The sequence below is a fragment of the Carassius auratus genome, unplaced genomic scaffold, assembly GCF_003368295.1.
Source record: "Carassius auratus strain Wakin unplaced genomic scaffold, ASM336829v1 scaf_tig00045816, whole genome shotgun sequence".
Lineage (NCBI taxonomy): Eukaryota > Metazoa > Chordata > Actinopteri > Cypriniformes > Cyprinidae > Carassius > Carassius auratus.
In genome coordinates, this window is record NW_020526937.1 from 50,001 (window position 1) to 67,427 (window position 17,427).

A 17,427-nucleotide genomic window follows, 5' to 3' on the forward strand; every position below is an offset into this window, starting at 1 on the left:
GAGAAACAGGCTGCTGTTTTGAGTATTGCCAATTTAACCAACAGTTCCAAGTAACCATTCCTTCCATAATTATCAAAAAAAGCAATTAGCTCCACACCTTAATGGTGGATTTCCCATGAATGTTTTCCTTCAGAAGAGATCAAACGTATGCCATATGATGGTAGCTTCTTCTTCAGCCATGACTTCACCCCTAACCACATCAAGTGAGATGTTTTCAAGGAGATGTTGTTTTTGAAAATGTAATGCATAAAATTATAAGCACACAGACAACATCTGGATACAGAAGAGTCTAAAGTGTTCTCAAAAATAGATCTTGTGACCCACCCAAAAAACCCTGAAACTCATTCCCAAGACACAGGAATCCCAAAACTGCTTCCCACAGATTCATCTGGTCTGCTTGTTCACGTGTTGTGATCTGGATGCAGGTGGTCAGCATGGGATGCTGGTTTGCTGGTGTCCCACCAGGCTCCTTAACTAGCTTAACCAGCAAGGCTTCCTTTTCCAATCAGTTTCTTCTGAAAGACCCATGCTGGTCCACCAGCCTCTCACTGCTCCTGAATAACACAACTTCACTGATCCACCAGCTAAACCAGCCTGGACTTGCACTGAAGTTCATTAAAATCAATAAATGGATTCAAATTAAGCAGAAAGGCATCCAAACATAGTTTGCTTGAAACCACCAGCATCAACAGATGTTAGGGTAACATAAGGATTGCAGCCAAGGGGTCAATGATCTGTTGAACTATTCTGGCCCTTCAAAGAGAAAAAAAAGATCTGGATGACCCTTCGAGACAGAAGAAAGAGGTCTGAGGGTCTAACAAGAAATTTATTACATGCCAAAAATGAAGAAGCACTGAAATGAAGACATCAAATGCTAAAGTTCTGTTTTGTAACTTAGACTTTATGTATCAAAACACAACAAAATATGAATGCAGATGCTTCTTGCTACACAATTTCTCAAAACTCATGTAGAAGGAACAAAATGTCACAAAACTACTTACAACTTCACATGCCTCTCACTGAAAGAAAGTGTCTAATTGGTTTATTATGCTGTATTATTTTTTTAATATATTTTCTTAAATGCTACTATTTTTATTTTAATTATTTAAAGGCAAAATATTTAATAGTAAATATATATTTGTAAAAAAAAAAAAAAACTCAATAATAATTGCATTTCAGTTAAATAGTTATGCAATTTAACAAACTAATTTAAAAACCTTATCAGGGTTATCATCGTTGACTAAAACCATAGCAAAAGTTGTGGAAAAATGTAAAAGAAATGACATTTATTAGATGCCAAAAATGAATCAGCACTGAAATGAAGACATCAGAAAATTCACTAAAACTATAACAAAAGTTATATATTTAATAACTTATATTATATAATTATCATTATTGTCTTGTCTTTTACATTTTTCCACAATTTTAAATAACTTAAATAGTTATGCAATGTAACAAATTAATTTTAAAAAATGTACCAGGTTTATCATCATTAACTAAAACCATAAAAAAAGTTTTGTACTGTTTTATACTACTGTTTTAGTAATTTAGAATATTAACAACAACAAAAGTACTAATTTTCCTAATGTTCATAAACATTATTTTTATGAGATTGTAAAAAAAGATTGTAAACCAGACACTCGTACATGTGTCTACATATGTGTATCAAGACTGTTTAACATTAACTGCAGTCCTGCAGAAAATACAGTATAACCGTTATCAATATTTGCACATCATATCAACGTCCTACAGAGTTTGGCATTGGGCTGGCCAATGAAAGAGAAGGACGATAGAAGTGTGTGTAAGCGTGCTTGTGTGTTCAGACCAGGTCTTTCAGGATTAAATCTCCCGCATGCCAGCGAGACAAAGGACGACTTCAGTTTTACGGACTTAACAAACTCGCCATTCAAAGGAGGAATGCACGCGCACACATGCAGCGAGCCAAGTTGAAAAATGTCCAGCTGCTGTGATCAAAGCTGCAAAGTTGAGAAGCAGAGGGAATATGCAGAGGGGAAAATAAAAAGAGAGAATTCAGCACAGGAGAATTAAATACTTTCCAGTCAAAAGCATTACTCCAATGGTATGATACATGATTAAAATATGTCTGCAATAAGATTAAGCTCTAGTTTGAGTTATATATCTGACACATGGGCTTACTCTCAAATGTCAGCTTCATTCATAAATACACAACTTCTTTCCTGTATTAAAGACTCATCCACTAGACATTCTACACAACCTATCCACTTATCCTTTTAGTGACAAAACACACAAACCATACATTCATTTGTGATTTAAAGAAAACAGAAATAAATGTGACAAGAATATTAACATACCAAGAACATGAAAGTGAACAATCTTATTTTGACAATAATATTCTTTGGGCATAAAATGAATATAATGTAACGTAACGTAACGTAACGTAACATAACATAACATAACATAACATAACATAACATAACATAACATAACATAACATAACATAACATAACATAACATAACATAACATTTAATGTAATGTAATGTAATGTAATGTAATGTAATGTAATGTAATGTAATGTAACGTAACGTAACGTAACGTAACGTATAATATAATATAATATAATATAATATAATATAATATAATATAATATAATATAATATACATAACATAACATAACATAACATAACATAACATAACATAACATAACATTATAATATAATATAATATAATATAATATAATATAACATAACATAACATAACATAACATAACATAATATATAATATAATATAATATAATATAATATAATATAATATAATATAATATAATATAATATAATATAAGCTTATTTTTGTAATTAATTATTTCGGCAAAAACACATATTTGTCATTAGATGTTTTTTTTAAAGTAATTTTTTATTGCCATTTTTACATTTAATTATTTAGAGGATTTTTAAAAATAAGTATTTAATATTAGGCACTGTGTTATCTGTCATTTTTTATGTTTATTCATTCATGTTGCTTTTAGTTCTCATTTATAACGGAAAAGACTCTAATTAAGTTTTGCTTACTAAGCCAACAGCAGCATTATCTATGCATGTAGAGCAGAAGTCACTTTCTTTTTTACACATTTATATTTTTTCCAATCGAAGCACTATTTACTAAATATGCTACAGTTTATTTAGTGTTTTGTTGATGTAATCAATGTTGCCCTTGTTCCTATTTTGAGTCCTACCCTGGCAAAAGAACAGTAATAAACACACCAAATAGCTCAAACTGAGCTGAGATTCATACTACGATTACGTAACACATTCTTTCGCCATCCACATTCATTTGGAAACAGGCCCAAACAAAACTGTCTTTTGTCCAGAGACAGAGGGTAGAACAGTGTCCACTGTCTCCACTCCACCTCCATCAGAGAGCTCACACATGCACTTACAACAAGAGCATCCATCTCTTTTGTTTTAGTACCTCCCATGGTTGCTTGATAAATCTGTCTGGCCAGATGAGGAAGTGCCAAGCTTAAATCACCGATCTGAGGTGACTTACGGGACAAATCAAGTGTAAATGATCTTAAGAAAAGAGTGAATGCAAGATGTTTTCAACCAAACACCCCACTGGTGAAGTAGTATATGCTGAGTGTGTGAGAAAGCACACGACAAAATATAGGGAAGTTTAAGCACAAACACACAACTTCACTGATGTGTTTGTCTTTATCAGTGAAGTTTTGGCCATGCAAATGACTCATTCAGAGCTACAGACAAAGTGCCCAAGTTTAAAAGCCAGCTGAAACAGGAAACATTCACATGTAAACAAAGCAAAAGAGCCTACCACACACACACACACACACACACACACACACACACACACACACACACACACACACATTTATATAAACGTCCTCTCCAAACCACAGACCCTGGCCTTTTTGCCATCTCAGCAAATCAAGCATGCACAGTTTTTTTTTCTTACATATTCACTGTATTTTATGTCAAACCATTTTATATTCTTAATGTTTCAAATGCAATTTAATTTAATATTTTTGAAATCATTTTCAAAGTTTTTTAATTGCTTGTTTTATTTTTTGTGATTATTTTTCTTCATGATTATTTTACTTTCTTTTATGTAAAGCACTTTGAATTACCATTGTGTACGAAATGTGCTATATAAATTAATTTGCCTTGCCGTATACTTGTGGATACACTACACTATAAAAAATATTTTTAATCAGTATTTATGTCTTGTTACTCATTACAAATCTAAACATCCTCAAAACAAGATAAAGTTCATTTTTAAAAGTAACATACACAATTATAGAAATAATTTCAATGAATGAAATAAATGTATAGAATTTATAATGTAATATAATACGTTTAGAAACTCACAATTGGGAGAAAAAAAATAAATAAAAATAAACTATTGGTTATTTGTTTTGTACAACCCCAAATGCTGAGTTCATTGGGACATTTTTATTATTTTTACCCAGGTGCTGGGTATTGATGGTTTTTGTTATATTTATATTAAGCATAAATGTCATTAAATGTAATCAATGCTTAAAACAAGAGAAATTAATATGAAGGATACTTTCTCAAAAACAAGTCTGCATGTCATACCAAATTGTCCATTAGGTACAGAGGATGTTTACATGTTTTTACTGGAAAACAAGACTGATAAAAAGAAGAGAAGAGAAGAGAAGAGAAGAGAAGAGAAGAGAAGAGAAGAGAAGAGAAGAGAAGAGAAGAGAAGAGAAGAGAAGAGAAGAGAAGAGAAGAGAAAGTCTTGTCCATGGTAAGGGGGTGTTCACAGAGACTTCATGCTGACAAGAAGACAATTCAAGTCTGCCAGAGACGGCTAGAACAAATGGCTGATGTATTAGCATACAAACACACAGGCAAATGCTCACACACATGCAAAAACACAAGCACAACTCAAAACGTTGGGCCAAAATGACACCAAATCTTTCCCCACGTACCTAGAGAAGCAGTCATGCTGAAGTATTCCTCAACAGAGACTTTTCCACAGAAGATACTGTGGCCACTGCTGTGTTCTGACACTCCTGCACGCTTACTTTGTGTCCCAGTCTTTCACGGCCCCAGTCTGTAACATCTACTTTGCCGCTTATTCCACCTCACATTTTCTCTCCCTATCTCGCTCTCTCTACTGTGCTGTCTGCTTCCCAGCACAAATACTGACCACAGGCGGCACGTCACACAGTTGCTGTTCTGTCTAACACTGTACCCTTCCTCTCTCTCTCTATTCATTAGTGTCTAGGCTGAATGAAGTCATTGAGTTTTTGAGATTCTGTTAAACCCCAGATGGAAAACTACTTCATTATTCCAGCAGGACTGTGCCACTGGTTGACTGACTCCAGCTTTGAGGAGGGAAGGAGGGAGGGAAGGGGGAGGGCAGAAGGAAAAGGAAAAGGGAGGAAGGATGACTGCCCCCAACTGGCATGAGGCAGAAAGGCAGTGAAAGACCCCCATGGCCTCATTACCATCTGAGTTCATGAGTGCTCTCCTGCCTTTGATAGGCCATTCAAGCATTGTTCTCCGCAGACTCTCACAGTCTGTTTCACCGCAGCACTGGGGTCAGGAGTGAGGATGGCCTTTTATGGACAACATAATGCTCTCCACCATGTGTTGCTACTCACAACATCTGCCTCTATGCAAAAACAGACATTTTCTTAAGCAGTATTTTGTTAGTTATCATTCTGGCCATCAAAACTTTTGAGACTCCAGAGAAAACCTGCTAACTAACTAACTAACTAACAGTCCCAGACTTTTATTTAAAGCTTGTTTAAAAAAAAAAAGCTCGTTTTTTTTTTTTTTTTTTTACAATACCATTCAAACATTAAGGGTCAATAAGATTTTAACAAGTATTCATTAAATTGATCAAAAGTCTCTAAGGATTTAAACACTGTTACAAAAAAAAAATGATAATAATCTTTTCTAATCCATTACATTACCGTAATTTTGATCAAATAAACGCAGCTGTTGAGAATAAAACACTTTTTTTTCAGAAACATTTAAAAAACTTACCAACCCCAATCTTTTTAACTGTAATGTATATAAAAATAAATAAATTAGTTGATAAATAAATAAATAAATGGATAAACTTATTAATGGACACAACTAATTTAACTGTATAACTATGTTCAATTACAAAGAAAACGATATTCATCTAAAGATTGTTATCAAAATAATATTTTCATATCCCTGCTTAATCAGAATGTAACGGCCCTGAGATGACCTCAGCCACTGTATCACATATATTAATTTAAAGGGGCTGTGGTTTACCCTTCCTTCCCCCTCAGATGTCTGTGTAAATATTTGCATTTGTCTGTCAGTAAGTGCTTGGCCGTGAGACCTTTTATTTTCTCCTGTTTATTTAGACACTAAAACATAGATGGACTGATGTTACATAACCTTGCAAATCTTCTGACATCAGGAAATTAAAATATACAAGACATCCTTCCCTCCTCTGAGCCAAACTTGCTGGAGGCTGGATGTGTTAAATGTTGTATAATGAAACAAATCTTTTTCATTATCACTTTGTTTACTGTTTTCCATTTAAAATCATGTAATGCTGGAAACTGGAATATAAGACATTTAATGCCATTTTATTTAATGTTTTTTTATATCTATTGATTTATTTATTCTGTAAAAAGTAAATAAAAAAAATAAAAAAGTAAAATATCTTTTGGATCTGTGAAGCATGCTGTATAATATAATGTGATTTAACATGGTCTTCCATGCTCTTCCAATCTATCATGTTTTCCTGTGCCGCCTCATAAAGATGTAATCAGGCAATAGTATTTCCCCATAAAAGTTACATAAATGACCAATGGAATTATTTGTTAGTGCAAAATAAATCTTTGTGTTTTTGCAAATGTGCTTATGTTTTTGACTATAATGATTTTGATATGAATTCAAATATGAATTTGACTACTAAATAAGGAAATCAAGAAATGACTGACAGAATAGCATTTGTAAAGTGACAAGACTGCAATACTAGCAGCTGCTAGCATTGACAAGGACTTGCGTGAGGTTGTTAAGAAATGCATATAAGTCTAGTTTAAATAAGTACAAAGATGTTTTATTTGCTTATAAAGTCTGGAGATAAATAGCTGGACAAGGGTGAAACTTTCAAATGCACTGCTTTGCAGCGCACCCTTTGGAAGGATATGTGTTCAGCTGTACGCATACAGTAAGAGTTTGTGTCAAATCTGAAGTGCACTTTGGGCTTAATTCTGAGCACAGCTATAGTTCCCAAAGCGCTGACTGGCCAGGTTACAGGAAGTATGCACCCTGACCCAGAGGGCCACATCCTGTAGCAGAGTTATTTTGAGCAGCACAGAATTTGTGACAGCAGCAAGTCACATTTGTGTGAGATACAGCTGGAAACTTTCCTGACTAAATCAACCTAAGACACACGCAAATTGATATCTACACATATTATAGTCCTCTTATGTAGATATAAACATGATTTTGCTACTGTATATACAGTATGAAAAAGTAGCATAAGGATGTAGCCACTGTGGGCAGTTGATTACCTTGCCATATTGGAGAGCCCATGTAGTGTCTACTGGCTTGAGAACCTGATCTTGAAGGGATGGTGTTATGTCCACTCTTCACTATGAGGAGAAAGAGACAATAGAATACATTAAGCAGTGGTGTGCCACAGGGTTCTATTCTTGGACCATTTTTGTTTCCATTGTATATATGTCCAGTAGATTAAATTTCTCATAAATGCTAAACTTTTAACATTTATGTGATAATGATACAAAACCATTGTATATATTGCACACACACACACACACACACACACACACACACACACACACACACACACACACACACACACACACACACACACACACACACACACACACATATATATATATTGGTCTTAATTTTTTTGTTTACTAGTACATTGCTTAGGCAAAGTTACAGCCTCGCTGTCCAGTACATCTGCATCTTATCACTAATAAGTCAGAGTGTGTTGTTTGCTGTTTTGCCAGGCTTCTGACCCATACAAAGAAGAGCAATAGTATTCCTCCAGTTTTAATGTCTTCACATTGGTTTCCATTTCATTTTAGGATTAATTTTAAGATCAAACAATTATTGGGCCATTTCTGTTTTCTACCTCCCAATCCCAACTATGTTATTATTATCAAATTGTTTTTTTTTTTCTGACAGTGAATGTGTTTGATTTGCGTATAAAGACATTTTAAAATTATACATTACCAGGTTTTAATGTGTGTATGTGTATGTAAATGTTTAGATCATCTACTGAAAAGTACTTTGGGCAATGCATGTTTTTTTGTAAATGTGCTATATACAGTGGTTACCAAAATTATAAGAACACTAATATTTTCACAAGCTAAAAATGGTTTTTAAGTTAAGTTTTAAGTTTCTATTTTATGCTGTAGTTTGTCAGTAGGAAATATTGGTTTACAGTTCCAAACATTAATTTTGTCATTAACTGTAAAAACCCAGTGAGATTTTTACATCTTGGTGACTTTGCCACAGTTCTTCTGGACTGAGTCTGTCTCAGTTTGTTCTGTTTTATTCATGTTATTCCAGACAGACTGGATGATGATGAGATCAGATCTCTGTGTAAAGCACTGGCAGTTGTCAAACTTCTTTCTTGTGCAAACAAAAATCTCACTGGATTATTACAATTAATGGCTAAATGAATGTTTGGAAATGTAAACTGATATTTCCTACCGACACACAATAGCAAAGTATAGAAAAAACTCCAACAATGTTTTTAAGCTGGTGAAAATATTAGTGTTCTAATAATTTTGGCCACCACTGTATTTTCAAAAAAAATGATCAGACAAGGGCACTATAATAGTACAGTGTCGGTCTTACCATATGGAGTGGGGGGTGTCACAGGAAATGCCGGTGTGGGCGGAACTTGATGTAGACCCACCCACAGTGGACTGTCAACCTCTTTAGGAAGGTCACCAAAGTCAACAGCATCAGTGTGATATAGACCTCGCTGAAACAGACAAATTGTTGTAGCAATGTTCCAAGTTCAAATTCAACTTTTTGTTGACACTGCGCAACAATTTGCACAGGGTTGGTAAGAAATTTTATTTCACTAGTCTCCAGTTAAATATTTAATGTTTAAGTTTTGACGCTATGCAGTTATGAGGCTATTTGTGAACTTGTACCGATGGCATTCCAAAGACGATTCTCTGGTTATTCTGCATTCGGTCGCCATCCACCTTTTGCACAGAGTATTCAGAGACATCACTGAGCTGTTTCTGCCTCCAACCTGTACAGACAGAGACACTGAATTCACTTTTCATATTCAATGCATGGCAGATCACATTTAATTGTGACTGGTCAATCAGATTTGAAATAGGAGGATCTCACTCTTATTTATAATTTTCTAACAACATCAAATAAACAGCAGGAACTAAAATAGCATGCTCTCAAACAACACTTGTTTAGATGAGATCTATGAGGAGTTTTTGACCTTGCATAAAAAAAAGCCATTGACTTCAGGGCTGCATTAGATTACATTCCACAAAAACATTAAAATAAAAAAATAAAAATAATAGTAGTAGTAGTAAAACAAAAATAATGAATATTACAAAAAAATAATGTAATACATTTTCTAAAATTGTATAAATATTTTTTTTTTCATAAATTAAATAAATGCACGTGATGCAAAACTGAATTCCCATCAGCCTTTACTCCAGTATGTCACATGATCCTTACAAAATCATTATAATATGCTGATTTATTAATAAGATTATCAATGTTATGTGTGTGTATATATATATATATATATATATATATATATATATATATATATAAATATAAATATATATATATATATATATATATATATATATATATATATATATATATATATAACATTTATTTATTTAGGAACCTGCAATACTTTTTTTCAGGATTCGTTGATGAATAAAAAGAACAGCATTTATTCATCTTAATTTATAGCATCCTTTCTAATATGCTATCACTTCTTATCAATTTAAAAGATCATTGCTGAATAAAAGCTTTTAAAGGTAATGTATATTGTTAGAAAATATTTCTATTTTAAATAAATGCTCCTGAAATAAATAATCCTGAAAAAAGGGTTCCGAATGAATTGGTTTAAGATACAAGAAAACTCTAGAAAGATCATTTTAAACCTTAATCAGCTTTAAAAACATCTAACTCTCTAAATTTTCTTAATTTTGTATTTCTGTTTTATTTATTTATTTGATTATTTCTGAGTTTAAATAATAATAAATCTTTCTTATATATAAAAACATGGTAATAATTAATTACAAATGGGCAACAGTACAAACTCTGTTAATTATCACTGAATAGACAAACAAAATCCTTGAGACTCAACGATGGGGAAAGGCAACATGTTTTGTCAGTAGATGTTCGCTTCAAAGGCATTCCTCAGCCCTTACACCATGTGTATTCAAACACACACCCTGCAGGGCATATATCTGGTGACATACTACAGTAATAATAACACGCTGCATAGATTTCTGTTCAGCGGGATGAACTCTCCGCTCTACTCAAAGACCCTTCATTCCAGGTGTCAGAGTTGCTCTGACATGGGCTGATCCAGTAAGAAAGGACCTTGGGATCTTATAACAGAATAGAAAGGGGACACATGCAAGGCAGGGGACACACTTCAAAAGCAACAAGACCTGCTCAGTATGCCGAGGTCAAAGGAGACAGAGTATTGAGTTCATGCAGACTGCATCACAGATGTGTTTGGTAAAAGCAGCAGTCAATATAACATTATGAGGAGTAACTAAATGGTTGGCAAGGGCATTGTTATTACACTGCTAGAAATATGATTATGTCAAAATTTAAACTTAAAGGCAGCTTAGAGGTCACATTTACACTATGTCAGCCATAGGCAGAGTGTGGGGGGTTAGCATTGGCCCCAATAAAAAATATAAATTAAAGAATTCACATTTCTCATTTTATTTGTATTATTTTGTTATTATAGAGGTTAAAATGAGTATGTTTTGGGCTATATGAATTATTTAAGCCCCGTATCCTCTCAAGTCGCTTGAGAGGACATGAGAGGACTCCCTTTTCATATTTTCCTGCTTTAGCAAGTTAACAAACATTGAATTGGACAGGCAATTCAGTTTAAGCATGTATGCGATCCTTAAGATTCACCCTCGGCTTGTGACAGCTGAAATGGAACTTATGAAATGTGCATCGCCGATTACTCTGGAGAAACTTAAAGATGAAGTAGGCTATGGAAGGACAAATATCCAAACTTTGTTAGACTACTGCAGTTTGCCCCCATGCTGCCCATTGGTTCGGATTAGGGGTGTGTGATATGACGGTCTTTTGATCGTCATGATAAAAAGGTCTCCACGATCAGCATTTGAAGAAATATTGTATCGTCCTACAGTGCATTCTTTCAGATGCAGTTCTGGATCCTCCATCTCAAAATAGTGTATGTCAAATTTGGCTACGATGACAATATGTCGTCTTTTTCCTGGTACCCTTTGGGCCTTAAAAAATGCATCGCCATTAGTGTGTGTTTTTGTATTAAAGCCATTCAAGGACTGTATCCAGTCCTGTCCACTTCTGCAAACATTCTAATATTGCATATAATTTTCGTGCATCAGTGGGTCGCTATCAATATGCGGAGAATATAACCTCTTTCCAATGAGAGGTTGCAGAGAATGACATAGTGTGAATTTGCATTTTTATTCAGCCCATCTGCTGTTTGGTATGTATGTAGCCTGATTTCACAAAGCTGAAGTCAAACCATTCTGTTTTCGCTTCAGGTTCTAAAATTATACAGTCTAATTTAAATGAAGCAACTAACCATATTCTTCCTACTCATATTTTCATTATTTCTTGTCTTTTGCTTAAACAAAATACATAAAAAATCTGTATTGGATTATGCCATGAATAGTTAAGATCAGTGTATCCCAAAATGTATGAATATCTGAAATAAAGACTTAAATGTTAGTTTTGTAGCTGCCTTTGGATGATAAAAAAATAAAAAAAATCATGCAACTTAAACAGTTTAACATCAATTAAAAGTTAAACAAAAATGACACGTTTAGGGCCCAAAAATGTTTTATTGTTTCCAAATTCTGTGTTTTAGCATGTCTATTTATTTTAAAGCATAAAAACTAGTTTAATTTATCCTTACAATAGCCTTATGATTAAATTTGTTAAGGCATAAAACATAAAAACTAAAAATAATAATATATATATTTATTTTGGAAAATAAAGGTTTAATATAATTTATTATTAATATAATATTACAATTAAAACATTCAAAAAATATTGTGTGATTATTCAAGTTAAACCAAACTTTTATCTTGACGGGTAGCTGTGAATACCTTTACATTTGTGTGTATATGATATGAGGATAGTTTTACTCAAATTAAATCAAATGCTCATGAAGTGACTCTCAGATCAGTTCCGGAGATGTTGTTCAAGTATTTATGTCCTCATTAGTGAGACGATGGATTTTTTTGTATATCGAATATATATTATGTAAATCCATGAAATGTAGAACATATAAAAAATGGTTTTATTTATAATTATAAAAAAATATATATTAAAAATATAAATAAATAAACAAACAATCATTAAAGCATAAAAGTAAAACTCCTATACTAGACCTGGATGTTTACATATTCAAGCACAGTCACACTTACACACACTTACTCACTTTCTCTCTCTCTCTCTCTCTCTCTCTCACACACACACACACACAAATGAAAGGCAGAACATTTTTTTTTTTTTTTTTTTTTTAGCAAACCTGTCAGGAGCTGCACATAAGGGACCATTGTATGTTACTTGTGTGCATTTATTAACATAAATTAGGCCCTTGCGAACAGACACCACAAACATTAATTTTGCTCATTAACCAATGGACAAGACAAAACTGCAACTAAAAGCACCAAACATTCCACATGTATATGAAATGTGATAAATATGTATCTATACACACACACTGTGCCATTTTAAGATTTGGGTTCAGTAAGATTTGGTGATGATGTTTAATGTTTGCTTAAAATAAAAATCTTTGCGAGAGTATACATGTCTTTAACGTTAATGCACAAATTCAGATGTTTTGATGAAACTTTGAATTTAATGCTTTAAAAAAAGTGTTTGACCCCCAACTTTTGAACTGTATAATATATAAAATGTATAAATTGTTTGCCTTGTGAGATCTATTTATAGTTATATTTTATATACATTTTATTTTACAGTCATGATAATGAAATTATGAGCATATCTCTAAATTCAAATATATATTCAAAGTATTTGAATTTGCATTGTATGTTCAGAAAAACAAATATAGTCTACAGAATATAGGTTATAAAATCAAAAAGGTAAACAAATATTGCCACTAAATGTACTACAAAGGTTAATTTGCAGGGCATGTGTAGAAATTCTGTATGTATCAAGTTTGTGAACTATGTACATGATGACATAACTATGATGACACTCAACTCTACCTCTCATTCCATCATGATGATCCGAAGGTAGCTATTCGCATCTCAGCTTGTCTAACTGACATTTCTTCCTGGATGATGGACCATCACCTTCAACTCAACCTTGTCAAGACAGAACTGCTTGTGATTCCAGCAAACCCATCGTTCCATCACAATTTCACCATCAAGTTAGGCACATCAACCATAACTCCTTCAAAAACAGCTAGAAGCCTTGGAGTTATGATTGATGATCAGCTAACTTTCTCAGACCACATTGCTACATCTGTCCAGTTCTGCAGATTTGCTTTATTCAACATCAAGAAGATCAAGCCCTTTCTTTCCGAACATGCTGCACAACTCCTTGTTCAAGCTCTTGTTCTGTCTTGTTCAATTGCAATGCCCTCTTGGCAGGTCTTCCAGCCAATTCTATCAAACCTTTACAATTAATTCAGAACGCGGCAGCAAGATTAATTTTTAATGAGCCAAAAAGAATACACATCACACCTCTGTTTATCAATTTGCACTGGCTTCCAATAGCTGCTCGCATAAAATTCAAGGCATTGATGTTTGCCTACAAAACTACCACTGGCTCGGCACCCATTTACCTAAATTCGTTACTTCAGACTTATGTGCCCTCTAGAAACTTGCGTTCTGCAAGTGAACGTCGCTTGATTGTGCCATCCCAAAGAAGCACAAAGTCACTTTTATGGACTTTATTCAATAACTTAAATGTTCCCTCCTGGTGGAATGAACTCCCCAACTCAATCCGGGCAGCTGAGTCCTTAGCTATCTTCAAGAATCAGCTTAAAACACATCTCTTCCATCTTTATTTGACCCTCTAACTTTAACACTCACTATTCTAATTATATTCTCTAAAAAATCTAACTACCTTTCTAATCTTTTTGTATTCTATTTTCTTTTCATTTATTTTGCAATTGTATGTGTGTGTGTGTGTGTATGTGTAAAGACCTCTAACTAGCTTGCTCTATTCTTTTATTTTTTTATTCTATCTGTTTTCTTTTTATTTATTATATTATTTAAAATCCCATGCTACGTGTACTGTGTTAACCTAACTGAGACTTGTTATAGCACTTATATATCATTGCTCTTTTTGTTGTTTTTGATTGCTTCCACTGTCTTCATCTGTAAGTCGCTTTGGATAAAAGCGTCTGCTAAATGAATAAATGTAAAATGTAAATGTAATGTACGCTGACAATACAATGGTACTGTGATGGTCTCGGATAGTAATACCAAGGTACTTTCAATATTCAGTATGTTACACAATGCTTGCTATATTCATATACTGTGCCATTTATATGACACACCAGGGTATTTTAAAGAATATCACAGTATTTTGTGCAAAAACATAACTAGAAGTATTTGGTGGATTGCTGGCCAGTTGGAATCAATACAATGTATCAGGATTTGCTCTTACCTGACTGAAGGGATTTGGCCCTTCCAACAGAATGCGTCATTCCATTGGTCTGAAGGGAGGCCGAGCGGGTCATGTGACTCTTTGCCTGTGTGGGGACTGGTTCAAAGTCAGGGTCAAGGTCCAGGATCAGCTGATTGAGCTGTTCGATTGACTGATCAACATCTAAAGCCAGTGTTGCAAACTCATCGTCCTTGTCTGGCTCAGACTGCGTCTCCGGAAAGCCACTGTCTGGTAATGAAGGTTTGCTTGCACTTTTTTGGAGCTCCATCTCCTCTCTGTGTTCCAGTCTGTCTGATGGAGTGTGCATGAAAGACGTGGACTGTTGCTGCTTTACCCATATATGTGTCTGATATCCAGAAGGAACTGAAGTGTGTGAGAGTGTGTGAGAGGAATTCACGTCTCTAAATATAGCAGGAAGAGCTTCACTTTGACGATCATATGATTGGACAGAGTTCTGACATTCACCTAAAGACAAGCCAGACATTTTCTTTGAAGAAAGTGTGTCTTTATAGTCTAAAACAGCAGCATTCGGAGCGATGATGTCTTCATCATCATCTATGATATCTGTCTCTCGTTCTAGGAACATTGTTTTACCATTTAAATGACTGGAATGATCAAAAGTAGCTTGATTGACTTTAGGGTCACATCTTGTGAGGCCTAGAGAAGCTTGTTCCTCCTCCATTCTGAGCACAGGGATCACTCTGGGGAGCTGTGGATGCTCCTCGGAGCCGTAGCTGATTGGAAGCCCAGAGGTTTGTCCTCCAGTCCACTGGGAGGAGCTGGAGAGTCCAGAGTCACTGCTCACAGAGCGTGCACCTTCTTTTTGCTTGGCTGTGGAAGAAAGAACGAAAAGTTAGTTCAATCACTAGAGAATTAGTTGACCTCTACAATTTGGAACTCATTTAGGGATTATGGTGCATTCAGGTGCTTCTCAAAAGTTCATATTTATGAGTTAAGAAGATGGAATTATTATGTCAGGTGTGTTCAAATCACTTTGAAAGGAGCAAAATAAAGCTAGAATATATAGCAAAGTTGTTGTTGTTACTAAATTTGTGAAGTTGCTGTAAACTAAATAGTTATATATGTATCAGAAATGTTCAAAACCATCAGAATTGTGTTTTATTTTATTTTAAATAATAATTTAATACATTTCAGCAAAATTTAACATCAAAAAGATCCTGAATTTATGGTATCCACCATGTTTTCTCTTACTGGCATCCCTCTAACTTTTATTGTTTTAATGACATTGAGGTGGCATTTACCAGTTTACATAGATACAACCTTTTCAAATATATCTTTGTCTAGCCTATATCATTTATACTGACACCTGTTGGTGTGGATGAAGCATCATACAAAGGCAAAGTGCAGATTTTAGAGATTTTCCCAGTTGTTATTTGGCATCCATGAACTCTGATATGTGAAAGTAATTCATTTCAAAGAAGTTTGTTAAAATTACTACTCATTTTATTTATGTATAACTATTTTAAAGTATCAAAAGTTACCATAGTGACAAATAGGTGTTGAAAACAAAGTCACACCTGTATCCCCTTATCTTCACCCACTCCTCCAACATACATTCAATCGTGTGTGTCATAGTCTGGGGTCCAGCGGAAATATTAACACGTCTATAAAGAGTTGCAGACACCTTAGTCATTACACAAATAAACAGGAACACAAACCTAAATATGTCTTTGTGTGGTCGTTGTGTGTGTTATAGTGAAGACGCATCAAGTCAGCCGACAGAAGCTGAACACAGATCGCAGCAGATAGTGTCATGTGTCATGACACACTCAGAGGCTCACAGCAATGATCCTGACTGATAACACATATCTACTGTACAACATGAAGCCAGAAGGCAGCATCACACACGCAGGCTTGTACAAACACACGCAAACACTGATATTTAACATCACACCACACTCTATGTGTTATGGTTATGATCTGTTTTGGTTTAATATATGGAGGATGTGTTTTTATAGGTAAAACCCCAAAAATGGGTAGGCAATTTTAGTTTTAGCAATGGTTTTGAGTTTTCTCAATGAATACTGAAATAAAGGTTTTGCTGTAAATAAAGGTTTTGGTTAACACATTCTCAAGATATTCTCACATAAAGATCTTACATCTCATTGTGTTAATCATGCTCTTACAAACTATTCTAACTCAAACTTTTAGGAAAAAATACTTTTAAACAAACATTGAAAGAGTTGTTGGAAACTTAATGGTGGTGGCACTGAAATAATGCGACCATGGAGTAGTTCTAGCCTATGTTTAGCTTCTACCTTCTGGTATTTAGGCTTCAAAATTCATTCAAGTTGTGTTTATTTGTGAAGACTGACATGATGAACAAAACATCTATAAATCGTAAACTTAATCTTTTTAAATAATCACAAATTCTATTGGGCTATTGCCAAGAAAACCAGGGTGAAGACACTATAGACACTATAGATATATGTTATGTACAAATTCTGTATGTACTAACATAAATTTGATACAACTATGTACATACATGCTTTTAATATATATACAAAAACCCTTATGTAATTACAT

At 34.1% G+C, this 17,427-nt stretch overlaps 1 pseudogene; it reads right to left on the bottom strand.

Annotated features, from left to right (window-relative positions):
- LOC113088210 (tensin-1-like) overlaps positions 1-17,427 on the bottom strand; it is a 39,423-nt pseudogene that overhangs the window by 11,485 nt on the left and 10,511 nt on the right.